Raw genomic sequence first — 22,057 nt, forward strand, 5'->3', positions numbered from 1 at the left:
GAGTAGTTGAGGCTATCTCACTTGCTTATGTAGCGGCTGGACAGCCTTCACGTTTGTGATATATTTTTACATCTATGAGGATTGGTTTTGCATGCTTTTACCCACAGTGTGTTATTTCGATTTATTTCCGTTTTCTTTCAATTTCACTTTAATAAATTTAACTAAATTTCATTTGTAACCACACACAGGTGTTTCCACTGGTGTAATTATATTATGTAAGTTATAGATTGTGGGTTTGATGTGGCTTGACTTCAAAAGGGAAAAATTAACTTGAGTTTTTGTACAGCTTCACATAGACTTTGTATCACTGGGCTCCAACTCTCAGAGCACAATAATAGAGAGCTGAATCTGACAGAGTTACTCCGTTAATCATGAGTTCAGTGGAGGAGTCTGATGTAGTCGACTGAAAGCGAGGATCAGACGGGTTCCCACTTGTAGAAGCTGATCGATATTTATATATTAAATACTGAGGTTCACTATTAGCATACTGTCTGTACCAGTAAAGATAAACATAACTGCTGCTTGTATCGTATGAGCAGCTGAGAGTCACAGTCTCGCCTTCCTTCTTTATGAGGCTATTTTCTTTATTTGGCCCAATCTGGTCTGCAGTCATCACACCTAAAACAAAGGAAGAAGAACATTTCTGAGTCAAGTCGCACAAAATCATTTCTTACACTGTTTTTTTGGTCTACATCACTACAATGAATAAAGGGAATCATTTTGTACCTGAAGTCAGAATTAAAATCAGTAACAGGTGTTTTTCCATGTTGACTACAGTAGATCAGATCAGTTATGTTATCTCTGCTCTAATGCTTTAGTTCAGTGCTCACAGAAGAGGTGTGTCTAAAGATTTTTTTTTTTTAAATTGTACTTTGATGGTTTTAGATGCAGGAGATTGGTTGGAGGTGACAGTTTTTAACGCATACACAAGCTTTGAAAAAAGACATCAGAATGTGCGGGATTGGGCTCTTTTGGTCTGTTTAAAGAACAAACACACCAACAATTTTTTTTTCTATGGTTCCCCACAAAAAGCACTTTATTGCTTACTCTGTACCAAGAAATGAGATAATCAACACTAAATACTTTTGCTAGTGTCATCATAATATTGTAAATGTGCATTGCTAAAGTAAATCAAATTAAATTGAATGAACACATCTAGAACAGCAGCTTTAACCCCCTTTTGATGCTTCAGTCTCTCTTTGCTAAAGTTCACTGCTCTGGAGACATTTGCAAACACCTGAAGGACACTGTTCACTCATACACTGTTCATTCATTGGCCAGAGGAGAACTGGCCCCCGACTGAGCCTGGGTTCTCCCAAGGTTTTTTTCTCCATTCTGTCACCTGATGGAGTTGTTGCCTTGCCTTCTGCCTTGCTTAGTTGGGGACATTTAATATTCAACAATATTATAGATCTGCCCTAAAGGTGGACGATGATGAAATTGTTTTTTTGTATTATTTTCATGTTATCACTGTGAAGCTGCTTTGATACAATCTGTATTGTAAAAAGCGCTATATAAATAAAGGTGACTTGACTTGACTTGACACCGACTATACCACAGTATCTGAATACATATAGCATAAAGAATTTGTCGTTCATTTTGACACTTAATAATATTATATAATATTCTGCATTAAGTTGATAGAATATGATATTTTAAATTGGCCATTGCGTTCATGTGCTCAACAAATATGTTGTAATTGGCTACAACATTTTTGAAATTGTTGAATTGCTTAAAGAAATAGTTAACCCATTTACATTGTGTCGTCATTTACTCATCTCATGGTACACAAAAGTATATTTTGAGAAATGTCTTAGTGTTTTTGTCCAAACAGTAGAAGTCAATTGTCATCAAAAATGTTTGGTTCATTTTTCTAAATATCTTATTTTGTGTTCTGCAGAAGAAGAAGAAGAAAAGTTATACAGGTTTAGGACACCATGAGGGTGATTTAAATCATGTCAGATCATATTTAAATATTAAATCATATTTTTGGTTAACTGTCTCTTTGAGATCATTATTCTGAAATTCAGGGTTATGAAACTCTGTTCACAATGTAATTTATTTCCTTTGTTTTGGTGATTTAATTTGGTATTTGTGAATATGCCGAATGTTTGATCTTGTTCTTTTTTTGTATAATAAACTAATTCATTAAAAAAGACACAAGCCAGCGTGGATCTTTCGTTCTCTATTTAAAAGTATTGCAATTTCCACTGATCTATGCACCCCAAAAAAATTAATAAACGGTTGAGTGCACTGATTTTATCTTTTAGGATTTATTTTAAAGACAAAAAAAAATTAATGAAAGCGGTAGAGAACCAGATTTGTAATCGACATACCTATTTAGTAAATGGAAAAGTAGGAGCTAATGATCCCTGTAATGATGAGGCTAGATAATATGAATATGTGGTGCATATCGCCATCTTATGGTTACCAAAAAAAAATACAAAATCAGAATGAAGTTTAGTTTGTAATGTTTAAAAAGTTTAAAAAACTAAAATTTGGGAATGTGATTCTTTCATTTATGTGCTTCAGTCTGTTTAGTAGAAGGCATAATAGTTATGCCTTTTCAGTTGTGTCAGGTTTTTGTACAGTGATGATGTGTTTCCTGTGACTGTGGGCCTCAGAGCGCAGTAATACACAGCAGAGTCTGACACTTCAGCCGAGGAGATCTCCAGATCCACATGTTTGATCTCTTTTTCTTTTCTAGTCTTAGTAGAGAACCTGGGATCTACCTCAGATGGCTTAGTCTCTTTCACACCCTCTATTATAAGCACAAGATATTGAGGAGCTGATCCGGGATACTGACGGTACCATAGAAGTGAATATGCAGAGGAATAACTGCAGGATAATGTAACAGTTGAAGACATTGCAGAAAACTCTTCACTGCGGTCTGGTGTGATTTCATCTCCAAAACTCACACCTGGAAAAGAACAACATTTTTAAATGTTCAAATAGTAATGAAATTGATTTGTTTTACAATTATTTGGAATTGTATACATACAATAAACAATAATTATAATAGGCTACTTATTGCATATTAGTTACATTGATATTGTGATGTGAGATCCTAAATTGTAGCCGTTTACATTTTCAATGAAATAAAGTTCATTAAGTAAGATGAGAAAATTATTGAATGTAATGGAATGAAACTGAGTAAAAATTAATGTACAAAACATGTACTTACATGCCAAGGCAGAGAGCAGAATGACTGAATGGAGTATCATTGTTTTTGTTCCTTATGGTCTGTCGGACAGACTCTCTAACAGACGCTTAACAAGATCACATCAGATTTCAAAGCTTTAAACCCTCCCTCTTCCAGAGATCTAAATGAAAGAGCAGATCAGATCTGTTTCATACCCAGATAGCACACGTACGTCGGGCCGACGTTGGCCCGATGTACAAAGTTCCATCGACACGATGTCGCTCAGAGATCGTTTGCTAATCGGCAAAATGTCGCCGCGACATCGGCCTTTGATCGCAAATGATCTCCGGCCGATGTTTGAACGATGCAAAGCTGTAAATCTTTGGCCGCTCTGCATGGGTTTTATAGGACCTTTATTTATTTAGGCCGAACCTTTTGGGCTACTCCTTACATTAGACACCATGCGCTGCATTCATTGACGCACGCACTTACACACACACACACACACACACAGAGCGGAGATCGCGCTGCAGCAACACTCACTCTCAGCAGCACAGAAACTGTAATCAACATTGCCCCGAGACTTAAATTGATAAAATAGCTTAGATAATGAACACATGCAACTTTCATTACTCAAAATGGCCATATTCAAGAAAAAAAAGGCGAATAGTTTGACACTTCCATCTTACCTCGCACTCTTTCAACGTTAAACTGATGGAATACGCTGCTTCTGTGAATAGTAAACCCCGCCTTCTTTTATTTGATTGGCTATCTATTTTGATGGTCGCTGTAAGGTAGACTTAAAATTTAACTTTTAAACCTTTTTGTCATCCTAAAAACAGAGCGGAGCAAAAAAAAAATATAATATCGGGGGGACAGTTTTAAAAAGTAGGCTTATACTGACATTGAACAATATCTTCTTAATTAAAATGAACAGATACAATTAAAGTTAAGACACTTTATTGACACCAGAAATAACTCCAGGAGAAAATGGATCAAAAAGGAACAGCAACAATGTAGAGACGGATTCCTCCTGGCAGCCTGTACAGAGGGAGAAACATTGAGAAAAAGCAGTTAGGACTTTGCGAAGAATACAATTTTAAACATTTACAGGGGTAAGTCTGTGATTTGATTGCCGTCCGAATCCATAATGTCAGTGTTTTTTCTCACCCAACCTGCGTAAAAATCCCTGGCCAAATTACCTACTGTTTTTTGACAAACAGGTCGTGTGGGGATTCAATTGCTGTCTGAATCCACATCTCTGAGTTTACAAAAGATTAAAAATTCACTGTTTAAATCATTTTATATCACTGCCAAGCACCGTACAAAAGATGTACACTTTTATTACTGAATTGCTGGAAAGTATTTACGAGAACAATATTTAATCGCAGCTCCACCTCAGCGAACTAAAATGGAAAAGAGAAGTACGTAAAAATGCTTTTTGAACAGATTTGAAATGGTTATGCAAAATATGATAACATTTTTAAGTAGGCTAGGCTATTATAGTTTGGATTATGTAGACTAGGCTATTATAGTTTGGATTATGTTTTATAATATCCCATGAGTCCTAATACATTTCTGAAGTGCTTCTTTTATAAAGAACATCGCTTTTGTCACATAACGCAGTGAACTAGCCCCTGCACGAGTGAATAACTGATTCTCGAGCCGTCGATATCAGCAGCATCGCCAGGGTCAGCGCCGGGTAACATCGCACGTAAGAAGGTATATATCTTTAGCAGCTTCCTAAGGTATGGTTCGGGGAACACGTCTATAAATGCTATACCTTTAGTTAAGTTATACCGTATTCGTAGCGCGCTAAGAGACAACATTATCAGGAAACGCAGCCCAGGTGTTTATGAATGAGCATTATTATGAATGATTCAAATGAGTATCTTTTTTTTAAAAGATTGGAACATGTTATTCTGATGTATGTTATCATGATCTCCATTTTAAACAAAACAAAAACAATTTTAAACCAAATAGATTCTCAGTTTATCCTGATTAAGGCCGTTCACATATTGCGTCTAAAGCGTGTGGAAAGCGCTTTTTCCTTCTTTCTACAAGTGCTTGCGCTCCCGTGGCGTCTGTCATTGCTATGCAACGATGAACTGCTCTCTCCATGATGACGAGGAAGTATCAGCAAAGGATTAATGCATGCTGCGCTTATGGTATTACCGGTTGTGGCGAGCAGGACGAGGTCGAGGGACATGAGAGAGCGGCGCGAGACCGGTGGCGTGATTAATGATGAACGACTCCTGCGCGACGTGCCGCTCTCTCACGTCCCTCGACCTCGTCCTGCTCGCCACACTGGTGTTGTCACACTTTGATTAACTGGTGGGGAAATATCCCAGCGTATGACTAACGTTTCGGGAAACACGTATTAACGATAAGGTACAGCTTTAAGGTATAACTTGGGAACGAGGTAGCGCTAAGAAGGTTTCGGGAAATCCAGCCCTTATCATTAATAACGTGTTTCCTGAAACGTTCTTAGTGTTGCGCTTTTATTGAGCAGGTCATGCAATAACAGACGTGAGTTATTTACAGCAATAATGTGATGTGGCTGCTGGGCAATCTGGTGAGTTTTGCAGGTGGAGCATTGAAGAGACGGCTGTGTTTGTTTGGGTTGATTCCAAATATCAACAATGTCCAAATATTTGAAATATCGCGTACCCCACCTTAATATCTGGCAGCTTTATGTCCATCTATAGTTGCCATCATCTGAAGTCTTAGTGAGTGTGTTTGCATCATCTGAAGTCTTCGTGAGTGAGACTGGATCCAAACAGGAGCTGCTGAAATCTCTGGTGAACTTGCTGAGCATCCTGAGATAGAAACAGGGAAGCAGCAGGAGAAAGATTAGCATAGCTGCAGCCCATATTATTTCAGGCAAAAGATGATCATGTGCACTTTTCACTATTTCATCACATATTAACTGTAGAACAAGATTATGATATGTGTTAGTTGAATGCTTGGCTAAAGAGGTGTGTCTGTAGCCTAGATTTATATTGGGAGAGTGTGTCTGAGCCCCGAACATTATCAGGAAGGCAATTTATGAAAGTAAAAGAGTAGCAAAACTCGAGAGCATAAAGATGTGAATTTAAGAACTTGTCCCCTGTAAAATACAAGTCTAAAGTTGAATTTAGAGATTTACACTCGCAGATAATGTCACAAAACACGCGTCCTCTGGGACTAACGTGACTTAACGCGTGTTTGCATTGGTGAAAGCATTAGTGAGAGTGCAGAAAATGCGTTGCAATGATAAGATCTTCATTCACGCGATCAACAGTCTGTCATCCTTTTATCTGATGGGAATAGATCTAAATACTTAAAAAACTTCTCACGATTCGTTAATCTCACCATTGTAATAGTAAAAAACATATAATAGCTGTAATAGTAAAAGTATTTGAGAGAGTTTCACATGTAATACGTAGCTATTTCTAGCCTTCAAATCAGGCTAGGAAAATGTTTTTTATTTCTAAAAACATACTACATTAGTATTAGGGCATCCCAGGAAACATTACAAAATAATCCATATGTGTTCATATTCTTGGCTCATTTGCTTTTCTGTATGCTTTTTTAGTATGGTGTTTACTGAGTTTGGTCTTTTAATACATTAAGACACGGTAAGTGTTGGTTTTCTATGGGAGGAAAACGCTTAACGTAATTAAACGCGTTGCGTTCATATTCTTGGCTCATCTGCTTTTCTGTACATAGTAAGCTTTATTAGTATGATGTTTGTGGAGTTTGATAATATCATTTATTTATATCACTAAGCAAGCATTTAGCCATTAGCCATTTAGCCAAAAAAAAGTGCCATTGGCTAGGCGCTGCGCCAACCAATAAAACCACTGCTTTGCGACTCCTACATGCAACTATGTTCTACAAGTTTGAGTCTGTCATTGTGTTTCTGTGAAAGGCATTTTACACATTTGTGACTACCGTACTTGTGCAGATTCAGATTCAGAATACAGGTGTGTGACTATTGTCTGCAGATTCAGATTCAGAATACAGGTGTGTGACTGTTGTCTGCAGATTCAGATTCAGAATACAGGTGTGTGACTGTTGTCTGCAGATTCAGATTCAGAATACAGGTGTGTGACTATTGTCTGCAGATTCAGAATACAGGTGTGTGACTATTGTCTGCAGATTCAGATTCAGAATACAGGTGTGTGACTGTTGTCTGCAGATTCAGATTCAGAATACAGGTGTGTGACTGTTGTCTGCAGATTCAGATTCAGAATACAGGTGTGTGACTATTGTCTGCAGATTCAGAATACAGGTGTGTGACTATTGTCTGCAGATTCAGAATACAGGTGTGTGACTATTGTCTGCAGATTCAGATTCAGAATACAGGTGTGTGACTATTGTCTGCAGATTCAGATTCAGAATACAGGTGTGTGACTGTTGTCTGCAGATTCAGATTCAGAATACAGGTGTGTGACTGTTGTCTGCAGATTCAGATTCAGAATACAGGTGTGTGACTGTTGTCTGCAGCTTCAGATTCAGAATACAGGTGTGTGACTATTGTCTGCGAGTGCAGATCTCAGCGTTCAACTTCAGGTTTGTATTTTACAGGTTTTCACATTGGAGCTGTGAGTGTAGATTTTAGCACACAAGTATTTATTGTTCATGCTCTCGAGTCTTGCTACTCTTTCACCTTCATAGTTAAAGGGGTAAAATGTGAGAAATCTCCTTTAGTGGACTTTGATATGCTGGGCACTACTCACTGATCTAAACGACTTGATTGCTCATGACGTCGTGTGTTCCCTCAAATTCTGTTGAATTAATAGGAAATGATCTGATTTTAATGAGAAAACATGACCTAACGAGTCAGCGTTTTTATATTTGAATACTATACATTCTTACAATGTAAACATCTTAAACTTTTCTGATTATTATCCATGTTGAAAACAGTTGTGCTGATTAATGTTTTTGTGTAACCCATTGTAACGGTTTAAACCATTTTTTCCCCTCCAGGATTCATTGTTAAATAGACCCCGTCACATATAACATATACATAACATAACATATAAATGGTAGTTTACACTAATGTTCAAACGTTTGGGGTCAATAAGATTTAAAAAAGAAGAAGAAGAAAAAAGAAATTCATATTTTTATTCAGCAAGGATGCATTAAATTGACCAAAAGAGAGTAAGGATTTCTGTTTCAAACAAATGCTGTTGTTTTTGTTTTGTTTTTTACTTTCTATTCATCAAATAATCCTGAAAAACACAAAAATATGAAGCAGCACAACTGTTTTAACACTGGTAATAATCATAAATGTTTCTTGAGCATCAAATCATCATATTATAATGATTTCTGAAGGATCATATGAAGCTGTGATGCTGAAAATTCTGCTATGATCAGAGGAACTAATTAAATTTTACAATATATTCACATAGAAAACAGTTATTTAAAATATTGTATATTATTTCACAATAATTACTTTTTTTAATGCTGTCTTGGTGAACATAAGAGACTTCTTTCAAAACATAAAAATGTGTAGCAAAACAATTAGTGTGTTTGACATTAGTGTATGTTTGAAGTTGTACTTACTAATCATCAGGTTGATAGTGGCTTAGAGACGATGATCAGCTCAACTCAGCTACGGTCAGGCCAGGGCATCAGCACTGGAGGATCTAGAACACAACAAACCATGTGACGATGATCCGCTCAACTCAGCTACGGTCAGGCCAGGGCATCAGCACTGGAGGATCTAGAACACAACAAACCATGTGACGATGATCCGCTCAACTCAGCTACGGTCAGGCCAGGGCATCAGCACTGGAGGATCTAGAACACAACAAACCATGTGACGATGATCCGCTCAACTCTGCTACGGTCAGGACAGGGCATCAGCACTGGAGGATCTAGAACACAACAAACCATGTGACGATGATCCGCTCAACTCAGCTACGGTCAGGCCAGGGCATCAGCACTGGAGGATCTAGAACACAACAAACCATGTGACGATGATCCGCTCAACTCTGCTACGGTCAGGACAGGGCATCAGCACTGGAGGATCTAGAACACAACAAACCATGTGACGATGATCAGCTCAACTCTGCTACGGTCAGGCCAGGGCATCAGCACTGGAGGATCTAGAACACAACAAACCATGTGACGATGATCCGCTCAACTCTGCTACGGTCAGGCCAGGGCATCAGCATTGGAGGATCTAGAACACAACAAACCATGTGACGATGGTCAGCTCAACTCTGCTACCGTCAGGCCAGGGCATCAAAACTGGAGGATCTAGAACACAACAAACCATGTGATGATGATCCGCCCAACTCTGCTACGGTCAGGCCAGGGCATCAGCACTGGAGGATCTAGAACACAACAAACCATGTGATGATGATCAGCTCAACTCTGCTACGGTCAGGACAGGGCATCAGCACTGGAGGATCTAGAACACAACAAACCATGTGACGATGATCCGCCCAACTCTGCTACGGTCAGGCCAGGGCATCAGCACTGGAGGATCTAGAACACAACAAACCATGTGACGATGATCCGCTCAACTCTGCTACGGTCAGGCCAGGGCATCAGCACTGGAGGATCTAGAACACAACAAACCATGTGACGATGATCAGCTCAACTCTGCTACGGTCAGGCCAGGGCATCAGCACTGGAGGATCTAGAACACAACAAACCATGTGACGATGATCAGCTCAACTCTGCTACGGTCAGGCCAGGGCATCAGCACTGGAGGATCTAGAACACAACAAACCATGTGACGATGATCCGCTCAACTCTGCTACGGTCAGGCCAGGGCATCAGCACTGGAGGATCTAGAACACAACAAACCATGTGACGATGATCAGCTCAACTCTGCTACGGTCAGGCCAGGGCATCAGCACTGGAGGATCTAGAACACAACAAACCATGTGACGATGATCAGCTCAACTCTGCTACGGTCAGGCCAGGGCATCAGCACTGGAGGATCTAGAACACAACAAACCATGTGACGATGATCCGCTCAACTCTGCTACGGTCAGGCCAGGGCATCAGCACTGGAGGATCTAGAACACAACAAACCATGTGATGATGATCAGCTCAACTCAGCTACGGTCAGGCCAGGGCATCAGCACTGGAGGATCTAGAACACAACAAACCATGTGACGATGATCCGCTCAACTCTGCTACGGTCAGGCCAGGGCATCAGCACTGGAGGATCTAGAACACAACAAACCATGTGACGATGATCAGCTCAACTCTGCTACGGTCAGGCCAGGGCATCAGCACTGGAGGATCTAGAACACAACAAACCATGTGACGATGATCAGCCCAACGCTGCTACGGTCAGGCCAGGGCATCAGCACTGGAGGATCTAGAACACAACAAACCATGTGACGATGATCCGCTCAACTCAGCTACGGTCAGGCCAGGGCATCAGCACTGGAGGATCTAGAACACAACAAACCATGTGATGATGATCAGCTCAACTCAGCTACGGTCAGGCCAGGGCATCAGCACTGGAGGATCTAGAACACAACAAACCATGTGACGATGATCAGCTCAACTCTGCTACGGTCAGGCCAGGGCATCAGCACTGGAGGATCTAGAACACAACAAACCATGTGATGAAGATCCGCTCAACTCTGCTACGGTCAGGCCAGGACATCAGCACTGGAGGATCTAGAACACAACAAACCATGTGATGAAGATCCGCTCAACTCTGCTACGGTCAGGCCAGGGCATCAGCACTGGAGGATCTAGAACACAACAAACCATGTGACGATGATCCGCTCAACTCTGCTACGGTCAGGCCAGGACATCAGCACTGGAGGATCTAGAACACAACAAACCATGTGTCACAGAGCCAACAATATTATTATACAATGCCAGGTGTATTACAAGTAAAGAAGCTACAGCAGAGATGAAATGCAGAAAAGAGAAAGAATATAAAGAATACAGAAAATTATTTCTTAATTAGATAAAATTATTAGTTTTTGGGTTTACTTATTCATGTAATATTGTTCATACAGTGTAACTTACATTTGGATATCAAAACCTTCTTAAAATCAATTAAACAAATAAAAAATAATTAGAGAAATAAACAAATAGGAAAATAACTGATGCATGGTGACATTGGTGAAAAATATTGTGACAAACTGGATATGAAGTTATTTAATGAGCTTCCTTGGCTCACCTGTATCTCCTTCTCCGGCAGCAGCTTTCTTCAGAGATGTTGAAGTCGTGGAGCTTTGCCTCTGTTATGGGTTATTTTGTTGCTGCTGAAATCACAGAATATGTTTTATCAATATTTGTTCAACATTGAGCTAGCACTTTAGTTTCAACGCAGCTTTCTCACCATGTAAGTGACGTCACCGATTACATACGTTTACGTTTGTGTTAAATAAATTAGCTAATTTCCCAGTAAAACATCTACACATAAGAGGTGATTAAAAGCCCAAACTTTCATAAACAAAAGCTCAACCGAGTTTACGTTAACTTAAAAGTTAGCTTACCTCGTCTTAAAACGGTTGAGATGCTAACGGACTATTTCCGAAGACACCAAACGTTAACCATGTCTATAAAGTAAATATTCAACAGAAGCGTGTCAATTACAAGTAAGAGAAGTGTCAAGAACAGTTGTGTGTATTATTCGTGTGACTTAAGAGACTAATCTCACCTGAAAGCAGTGAAAACAGCGGCGAGAGAGGGAGTGTTGCTGCTACCAGTCGCAGTGGTCCCGCGCCGTCTCCATGGCAACTCGGCGCCGCGGCCGCTCCAGTGTTTGAAAGCGACTTGAAAGTTCACGCGCACGGCCATTGATTAAACCACGTCAAAAATCATGCAGCATTTACAAATATAATATAAACATCTAGAATTAGAACTTTACTTAAATAAAAATCTCATTAATATTAAATTATGAATTTAAAACTGATTTTGGAGATCTGACTCGTTAATAGGCTTATGCCCACACATACTGCAATCACTCACAATAATAATAAAAATAAAATAAAATTTTTTGGCTTAGTTATTATTCATTAGCCTAGTTATTTTTATTTTTTGCTAAAGTATAGGCCTACTCCTGGTAAGTGTTAATTGCTTTTACCCCGGGCTTAAAGTAAAAAGATGTCTATGAAAAATAGTAGCCTAGGCTAGTATAATTTAATAAAATGCATTTATGGTGAGATTACTATTTTCATGTCAATCTGTGTTCATTTTGAGTTTTGACCACCAACCATATGCGCTGTCACTTTAATTCAGTGCGTGCAGCACAGGAGAGCAGCTGTTTATCTTTTTTAAAACGATGTCTGAGACGGGGAGCTTTCAATTGTGCCGCCTACAGCTCTACTACATTGTCTAAAAAGACCATTTCTCATATTTTTATCATATCCTTTACCAAAATGGTTAATTATAAATGACATTTTGTTGTTTGAATGCAAAAGAAATGGACCCGCGCAAACACAAACGCGACGTCGGCCTCCCGTATAGTGGTTCGACCCAAAGCCGACGTAACGGAGCTGGGAAATAGAGCACGGACTGACAGGAGATCTGCCTACGCCTGGCCGATGCCTGTGCGATGCTATAAAGAGAGAGGCCGACGCTCGATGTTGGGCCGACGTCGGCCAGACGTACGTGTGCTATCTGGGTAGGGCCTTTCTCAATCTGTGTTCTTGTCTGTACTTGTGTTCTTGTGAAACGTCATCTTTTGTGGCCCAAGTACTGTCCCAATACACAAGTTTGCATTATGGCAAGAACGGTTAAAAATCCCGGAAGTGTTCTTGACACGTCCATTTTACCGAGGATGCATCGGTTGATAACTTTTGTGAACTTGACGGCAGAAATATCCCAGCATTCATTTCGGATTTCGAGGAAGGAGAGGCAGGTCAATACAGAAAGTCGTTTTTCTACAATTTCGTACGCTATTTCATCACTAAATTCACTTCTGAGGACATTTGATGCGAGAAATCAACTGTGTAGATTTTAAATATTGGCATTTTTACGAAAATTTATGCCGAATCGAAAATGTGCTCAAACGTTTTCGGAAGTGAGAAGTTAAGTTAGCTTGCGAGCCAACCGGCCAGTCTGCTCACAGACTCGTTTTACCCCACAGTCGAGAGACCAGACCATTGCCTTTTACCGGCTTTTTTCCCGCCGTTGGCTAGGGATGTATACACAAACTAACAACAGAAGCAGAATGAAAGGAGACAGGTGTTGCTTTATTGTTATGAATATACATTACATTGTTGTGTACAGTTGTAGAGTAATCCCTTGAGCTGAGGGTAGGCTTGTGCGATAAAGCCTGGCTGTTATCGTCAATAATTCCCGTTATGTTTGGGTACTGCAGACGGCGTCTGTGCAGGGATATTATTGCGCAATACCAGCAAGAACACATCGTCTCAAACTGTCAGCAGCGTTCTGTGTGCTCGAGTTCATTCTTCCTAGAACAACTAGCAAGAACGTTCTCCCCAAGAACACAAGTCCGTTCTTTGCATTCTTGGTTTTGAGAAACACCCATAGTCACAGTGTCATCACTATTTATATGCTATAGTGCATAGCTCCCTCTTGTGGTTAGGCCTACTTACTAACTTGTACAACATAAGTCAGGGAGCACACAAACTAGCCAAATATTAAAAATTAAAGGATTGCAATGTAAAAGATTAGTATTGTGAACATAAAGAGATGGTGGAATCCGGCTTGTCCCGTAGATGGTATGCTTGCGCGCTTTAACCTCGCGCACGAGCAGATCCGTTTGCTCTTTGAGCGTTCAGTCTTTAGTTTCCGCTTGCAAATTCCGCCATGTAAATAGCAATCCGCCATGGCGCGAGTGCACCTTGCTCTGCATCCTTTCTTGTGCAATTTAATTCAGTCACTGTAAAGGACATGCAATCTTCTGTAGTCAGGTGCTCAAGTTTAATTTCAGGATCATACGAATGTATTAATAATTTTAAAAGGGGTTATTTAATTACGGTCAATCTCAGTCTCATCAAAATGTATCAGTGCGAAATTTAAACTGCATTTAGGGTAGTAATTAAAAATATATATTTTGTTCCCTATTCCACACTTTAGATAAGTATTAAGCCCAGACAAAATCTGCACACTTTTTTTCATATTTTCTTTATTGAAATTTTTTTTGGGGGGGTGGGGGGTGGGGGGTCAGTGTGTTTTAAACTCGGTTGAAATGTGTTAAATGGAACTAAGAATACAGTTATTGGTGGCGGAAAACATATATTAATCTCTTTGATATTTTGAAAAAAAAATATGCAAATGACAGGTGATGTGAATGTCACAATTCTGAGGAAATATGGGAGTTTTATGCAGTTTATTAGCCAGGGTTTCCCCATGCTGCCTTGTATACAAAAATTATATAAAAATAAAATAGTTTACTCATACGATGTGCCGGCTGGTAGTAAGAGCCTCAGCATTTAATAAAAACTGGCTTTAATCGGTTAACTATTTTCTATGTTTTTCAAAATGTTGACTCAGATGTCTATCTGACCGTCTAATTCAAGATGTAAGGGTCCATTTCTCCCGAACTGTGGAAGTGTTAGTTTACTCAAAGCTCCTTTGAAACAATGTCTATTGTATAAAGCTTAAATAAAGGTGACTTGACTTGGAACACCATTGTTTCCTTCAAGCTTTTTGATTTTGTTTTCTGATCTTAGTAGTGAATCTTTGCTCTACATCAGATGTCTTCACGATCCGGGATACTGACGATACCAAAGTAAAGACCATGCAGAAGAATAACTGCCGGATAATTTAACAGAAAATGGCGTCAATTAATTAAGCTAACAATGATTAAACTTTCAGAATCTATACATTCACAGAAATGTTTTTTGTTTTTATTTTGACTGATATAATGAAATGATTTCTTACCAATGCAAAGTTGAATTATTATCCAAGTAAAATGAAACATGTTGTCCTCAGAGAGACGATCAATGATGCCAAAATAGTAATTTTGTCAGCATCTCACACTTTCAACATCAGTGAATCTGCTCCACCCACTGCTGGAGAGTTTTATAATTGAGCAAGACATCTTTGTGGAAAAGGGAAATATGACCTATATGAATATCATAAAAATAATTCATAATTCATTATAACAAAAATATCCATAGTACATTTTTTGCATTATGAGCAGCACTTTATAGCCATATGAAGTGGTATATCATTGTGAATATATGTACTGATGTTACATTGATGCATTCAAAGAAGAGTAAAAAAAGAAGAGTTTTTTGTTAATTATTTGGAGTTATCATGTTAAAAACTTCATGAATCAGGGCTCTTAGTTCTTGTCAGGATGTTTGTGTGTTTGAGTCACAGTGGGCTTCAGAGCACAGTAGTACACAGCAGAGTCAGACACACACACATCCTGTATTGTCAGAGGAACTGAGCTTGAGGATTTGTTGAGATCTGCATGGAATCTTTCCTCAAATTCTTTTTCACTGCTGCTTGATCCAGTTGAGAGTTTATGGAGCATGTAAACTGGGAATCCACTGGTTTTATGTTGGTACCAATAAAGATAAGGGTATTGGTCACTGGTACTGTAAGTGCAGTGAAGTGTAACCACGTCATGTTCAGAAGCAGTTTGAACTCTTGTTGGCTGATTAACAGAATCTTGTGTATTGCATTCTGTCAGAAAGAAAGAAAGAAAGAAAGAAAGAAAGAAAGAAAGAAAGAAAGAAAGAAAGAAAGAAAGAAAGAAAGAAAGAAAGAAAGAAAGAAAGAAAGAAACAAATGGGTTTTCAAGTGTATTCTAATGCAAGGATAATAAGGAATAATTTAAAAGCAAAGTTACTTTACCTAGAACTGCAGCCAGTAGAATTAAACTCTTCAGCCAGATTAACATAGTTTACAAGCATATAAAAATGGCAAAAGCGATATTAGTGAAATATGATGATCATGAGCCAGCCTGAGTTTGTGAAATATTATGACGATTAACATGAGCCAGCCTGAATTTAGATGTCACTGTATATGTTTGCACATCTCATATAGGAGGAGCTTGCAAGCATAATAGGGAACAATTCTGCCACAGGGTGGCCAGGTTCTGCTATTACATTTAAATAAAAACAGAAAACCTTTAAAGAAGAAAGGGTTGCAGTTTTTACCTTTTGGACTTGTAATATTTTTTTTATAACAATACAATTTTCAACATTTACTGTACACACTCAAAAGTTTAATTCTAAAGGTTAAAATGATACCGTTAATTTAATGTACAGGAATTTGCTGACTAAACACAAATGAATTTGATGCTGCAGACAATATTTGTATGCTTTAAAAAATAAAAAATAATCTGGTTTTCTTTTATGTCTTAAATCTACTTCACGCAGGTGTTACCACATATTTTATTATATTTGGGGCTGGATAGATTGTGGTTGTGATTGTGGTTTTCACTAGAAATAATAGCGTCAGGTTTTTGTACGACATGTTTCATGTTTTGTATCACTGGGCTACAACTCTCAGAGCACAATAATAGAGAGCTGAATCTGACAGACTTACATCAGTAATAGTGAGTTCAGTGGATGAGTCTGATGTAGTCGACTGAAACCGATCATCAGAGGTGTGTGCAGCACTCAGGGATCGAGCACCTCTATACGCTAAATACAAAGGTTCTGCATGTGGATACTGTCTGTACCAGTAAAGCCGAACATCATTGCTGGTTGTACTATATGAGCAGCTCAGCTTGACAGTTTCCCTTTCTTTTGTGATAACATTTTTCTCTTTATCTGGCTCAATATTGTCCCCAGACACCAAACCTGTGAACAATAAGCAGAATGTAAAAAAAGAACAAAATGTTATTGCAAGGCTGACCAAACACATTGCAAACACAAGACACAATGCAAACAATAAAATTACTAAAATAGGTTTGTTGGAACATTTTCATTTATTCGATTTTTCAAACCTCCACTGTTTCATCACCATTTGCTAAATAATTAATGTACCTGTTCCCATAATTACAATGAGTAGAAAACACCTGTCCATGTTGAATATCAGCAGTTCTTTGTTGAGGCTTTCGATGTTCTGCTGCACTGTTTATGAGACACTGAAGGACGTGAAGACACCCATGAACTTCCTGCTCACTGGCACACGCTATATGTCTGTCTGTCTGTCTGTCTGTCTGTCTGTCTGTCTGTCTGTATGTATATATGTCTGTCTGTCTGTCTGCATGCCTGTCTGTCTGTATGTCTGCATACCTGTCTGTCTGCATACCTGTCTGTCGACATGCCTTTCTCTGTATGTCTGTCTGTCTGTCTCTCTGTCTGTCTGCATGCCTGTCTGTCTGTCTGTCTGTCTCTGCATGTCTGTCTGTCTGTCTGTCTGCCTGTCTGTATGTATGTATATATGTCTGTCTGTCTGCATGCCTGTCTGTCTGTCTGTATGTCTGCATACCTGTCTGTCTGCATACCTGTCTGTCGACATGCCTTTCTCTGTATGTCTGTCTGTCTGTCTGTCTGTCTGTCTGTCTGCATGCCTGTCTGTCTGTCTCTGCATGTCTGTCTGTCTGTCTGTCTCTCTCTCTGCCTGTCTGTCTGCATACCTGTCTATCTGCATGCCTGTCTCTGCCTGTCTCTCTCTCTCTCTGCCTGTCTGTCTGTCTGTCTGTCTCTCTGCCTATACACAGCAGAGTCTGATACTTCAGCAGAGGAGATCTCCAGATACACATGGGTTTGTTCCCATTTAGTGAGTTTAACAGACAGTCTTGGATAATGAGACTTTTTGGTGTTTGTTTGGTGTTTGTTGCACCATTGAAAATGAGCACAAGAAATTCAGGAGCTGATCCGGGATACTGACGGTACCAGTAGATAATCTGCAGAGGAATAAATACAGGATAATGTAACATTTGAACCCTCCTCAGCAAAAAGCTCTGTTTTTTTCGGTGTGATGTTTCCAGACACAGCAGCTGAAAAAGAACACTGGAAATTTACATTTTTATTTATTTATTTTTTAATTAAACTCCTCATTAACAATAGATAATACGAATAACATTTAAGTATACACATGCCAGGATATGATAATAACTGAATACATATCCATTGTGCAGTGCACTGTGTTCACTTTAAGATGATTCAGACTGAATTGTTTAGTCTGAAGTGATCAGATTGTGTCGGATCTGTGTAGTCCCTCCTCTCTGAGACACATCATAAGTTTTACATTTCACACCTGAGGAACAGAACAACAATCCATTTACAATCACTCATGTTTTTGTCTATTTGTCATGTACAATTAATGGGTGTAATGTATTGTCCCATCATTAATTGATTCTTGGAGAATATATAGCACAACAGTAAAGTGCTGGATGTGAGAGCTCAGTTGAGTATAGGATGTATTTTACCAAAATACATAAAATGTTGTTATTAGATCAATTTTATAATCTAACTTCTTAATATATTAAAAAAATATATATATATGTATAATCAAACATGTTGTTTGTATGCATATGACTGTCTTTGAAAACAAATAAAACAGCGCTGGCCTAGATGAAGTGTGGTCAGTGATAGTTTTTATTAGTTTTTATTTCAGTTTCCGTTTTAATTATTTTAGTACATGTTACAGTTAAACTGATTGAAAATGGTAAATCTTGCTTTGGCAACTAGCTGAAATAAAAAAAGCATTTATTTCAAGTAACGAAAATGTGTTTTATTGTTTTAGTTTAGTTTAAGATATAATAATAATCCTGATTTGAAGAGCTGAATGATGAGTGTATATCTTCTGGTGCCCAATTGGTTATTATAATATGTGCATTATTTGTCAGAAATGTGCACTGAAATGTGAGTTTTATTTCTAATCATAATAGATTTACTAATGACCAAATACATTCACTGTATGTATTTTAACAGCATATTAATCACTACGGATTGTTTTGACATTAATGCCTGCCTAAATATAATTTATCATAGAATAAAGTTAATGTCAAATATTAAATAAAATGGGTAAATCGATTTATGATATGACGTAGAATAGTTTGAAATGATAGACTTAGTCTAAAGACGAATTAAGAATATTTAATAGGGCTTATGTATTTGCAGGGTTTTTGTATGAGTGTTGAGTGTGTGTGAGTCACAGTGGGCTTCAGAGCACAGTAGTACACAGCAGAGTCAGACACACACACATCCTGGATTGTCAGAGGAACTGATGTTGTAGAGGTCTTGAGATTGGCATCAAATCTCTCTTTAAACTGTTCATCAATCTCACCAGATCCGGGAAATTTCTTTAGCATATATTTAGGGAATCCGTTAATTTCTTGCTGGTACCAGAAGAGATATGGAAATGAATCAGTGGTTGAATATGTACAGTTGATCCTTACAGATTCTCCTTCAAAAGCAATTTGAACTCTTGTTTTCTGTTCAACACTGTCCAGAGAATCACAGCCTAAAATAGAAGAAGAAAAAAAGTTTTAATGAAATGTAAAAATCTCACACACACAGTGAATATAAAAATTATTCTCAAAACACACATATTTCATGATGCCACTTACCCCACAAATATGTGAATAGAAAGATAACCACCCTTTGCCAGTATGTCATTATGTCTGTTGTGTTTTTTCCAATCTCCAAAGTCATAAAAAATATACTGAAGAGTTCTGAGCCTCTTCTTGTTTTGACATCTCTGATGTATACACCTAAAAACTTTATAGGAGGAGCTTCTACTGTTTAGATCTTCAGCATCATCCGATTTATCATTAGAAAACACTTGTATGATTTACATCTGTCTGCTGTAATATATTTTCAACGTATTTAAAAAATAATTGCTCTTCCCATTTGTCTTTGTGGTTTCTTTGTTATTTCATGATTTTTTTATGTTTTTTTTTTACTTCTTTAAAGCAGGTTGCACATGGATTGCAATTCCATATTAACATCTGCATTATTACTGGTTTATGGTTTTTACTGTTTTGGATCTGGAGGGAATAGATCAAAAGAAATGGCGTTAGTAAATAATGATTGGATTTTTGCATATCAACATGTAACTGTCTGTGAGGTCTGTTACCAGTAAGTCTGTTACCAAATTAGCTTATTTTATTTGTATTATTACTGTAACATCACTTTCACGGGCTAGTGCTTTCTCATATCTATTTATCAATTCACGTATTTATGCATTTCTTTATTACTTTTTTTTTGTTTGTTTTTTGCATTAGATGTTTAGATGCATTACTGTCAGCTACTTTTCTTTCTACACATACCACCACTGTCTGAACTGCTGTATGATATTGTAAGTGTTTTGTGATGCGCTGGCCCTTTTCTGAAACTTCAGTTTATGAGGATATGGTTTTATTGTTGAGATTGTTTTTGTACAGTGTAGATGTGTTTCCTGTCACTGTGGGCGTCAGTGCGCAGTAGTGCAGCGCAGAGTCTGATACTTCAGTATTCAAGATCTCCAGGCTCACAAGATTGTTGTTTTTATCGACTTTAGGTAAAAGACGAGGAGGAAGGGGGTCACTTGTGGCTCCATGTGGAAAAATTAATGCGAGGAACTCTGGTTTGGATCCCAGATACTGACGATACCAGTGCAGGGTATTTACAGCTCCTTCATATTTACAGGACAGAGTGACTTCTTCTCCTTCAGATTTAAGCAGCTTGTTTCCCAGCGGTGTTATTGACTGTGCAAACGTCTCTCCTGCAAGACAACCATTCAACTTTTTTTTATCAAACTTACCCAAAGAAAGAGTCATGCTGATGTATAAGTCAGTTAAACAAGTTTCAAGCAATATTAAAACTCCAAACATGGTAAAAAACAAGAAAGCATGTGATTAAAGGTCTAGAATCAGTAAATATAAAAATTTCAATAAATCAGGAATCAGTAAATTTCTCTTACTTCTTATCAACATTAGCAGAAGCAGAACACAAAGGATCGTCATGTTTGCACTGTAGGAAGAAAGTTAGTTTGCTTTGCTCTATATCAGATCTCACAGGCTCCACCTATCTGTCAGTGTAAGAGGATGAGAACATTAGATAATGAACACTGAAGTATATACATATGAATCCATAATATTATATCACAACCATACTCTAATGTTGTGATGTATAATTTTTTTAATTTAATTTTTTTTTTATCAAAGCTCATCTAATCATAAAGATTCTCTTCTTCAATATGGTGATTTTTATGTAGGCCTATAGCCTACTGCTGGTTATTGTAATAAAGCCCTATGGGTTTCACCTACAATACATTATAGTCATCATTCATTACAGTTGCAAATTAGATTCATTTGATACAATAATTAAACATTTAACCAAACTCATATTTTAACTCTTTAAAGAAGGATGAAAGCATCATTAAATGCCAATGTTAAGTGTATATCGCCCTCTTCTGGTCTGTCATAGCTTTCCACACATGCACATCTTCACAAAATAGATTTTAACAATAACCATGTTCATGGCGTTTCATATTGTTTTAATGGTAGGATCAATATGAAATCAATTTAAACGAACCGAGAAGACTAATGCAAATGTAAATATAACTAATGTAAAATTAGATAATAAACTGAATGTAAACTTTCAAATAAAAAAGAATAGGCTACATTTATGGATAAAAAGGTTTCTAAACATGAAATCATTGGCTAAGCGATTTATTCTAATATAAATATAAATTGCCTAATGATGTAATTTATGCCGTTGCACTGTGAGGGTTTTTGTATGAGTGTTGAGTGTGTTTGAGTCACAGTGGGCTTCAGAGCGCAGTAATACACAGCAGAGTCAGACACACACACATCCTGGATTGTCAGTGGAACTGAAGTTTTGCTGAGATTTGCTTGAAATCTCTCCTTGAATTCATCCTCATTTTCTCCGGTTTTAGAGAATTTATTTAGCATGTACTTGGGGATTCCATTTCCTTTCTGCTGGTACCAGAAGAGAGTCGGGTTTGTGAAAGCAGTCTGGTATGTACAGTTGATTGTTACATCATCACCTTCAACAGCAGATTGAATCGTTGTATGCTGATCAACTTTGTCTTGAGAATTACATCCTGAAATAG

The 22,057-nt window shown here is 38.1% G+C and overlaps 2 long non-coding RNA genes across 10 annotated transcripts; both read right to left on the minus strand.

Moving 5' to 3' along the window:
• Positions 1-5,833: 5,833 nt before the first annotated feature.
• Positions 5,834-9,933, minus strand: LOC306999232. Of its 3 annotated transcripts, XR_013797775.1 has the most exons (5): positions 9,719-9,933; positions 9,565-9,625; positions 9,180-9,317; positions 8,696-8,778; positions 5,834-5,961 (listed from the first exon to the last, which is right to left on the minus strand). It is a non-coding gene; the product is annotated as an uncharacterized lncRNA (long non-coding RNA). The 3 variants fall into 3 exon arrangements; XR_013797774.1 differs by lacking the exon at positions 9,565-9,625; XR_013797776.1 differs by lacking the exons at positions 9,180-9,317; positions 9,565-9,625; positions 9,719-9,933 and having other exon boundaries at positions 8,696-8,863.
• Positions 9,934-9,949: 16 nt separating this feature from the next.
• Positions 9,950-12,052, minus strand: LOC306999233. Of its 7 annotated transcripts, XR_013797778.1 has the most exons (7): positions 11,778-12,052; positions 11,295-11,379; positions 10,874-10,934; positions 10,643-10,703; positions 10,489-10,549; positions 10,335-10,395; positions 9,950-10,241 (listed from the first exon to the last, which is right to left on the minus strand). It is a non-coding gene; the product is annotated as an uncharacterized lncRNA (long non-coding RNA). The 7 variants fall into 7 exon arrangements; XR_013797777.1 differs by lacking the exon at positions 10,489-10,549; XR_013797779.1 differs by lacking the exon at positions 10,489-10,549 and having other exon boundaries at positions 10,566-10,703.
• Between the last annotated feature and the right edge of the window lie 10,005 nt (positions 12,053-22,057).

Source organism: Phoxinus phoxinus, assembly GCF_949152265.1.
Source record: "Phoxinus phoxinus genome assembly, chromosome: 5".
In the NCBI taxonomy this organism is placed as follows: domain Eukaryota; kingdom Metazoa; phylum Chordata; class Actinopteri; order Cypriniformes; family Leuciscidae; genus Phoxinus; species Phoxinus phoxinus.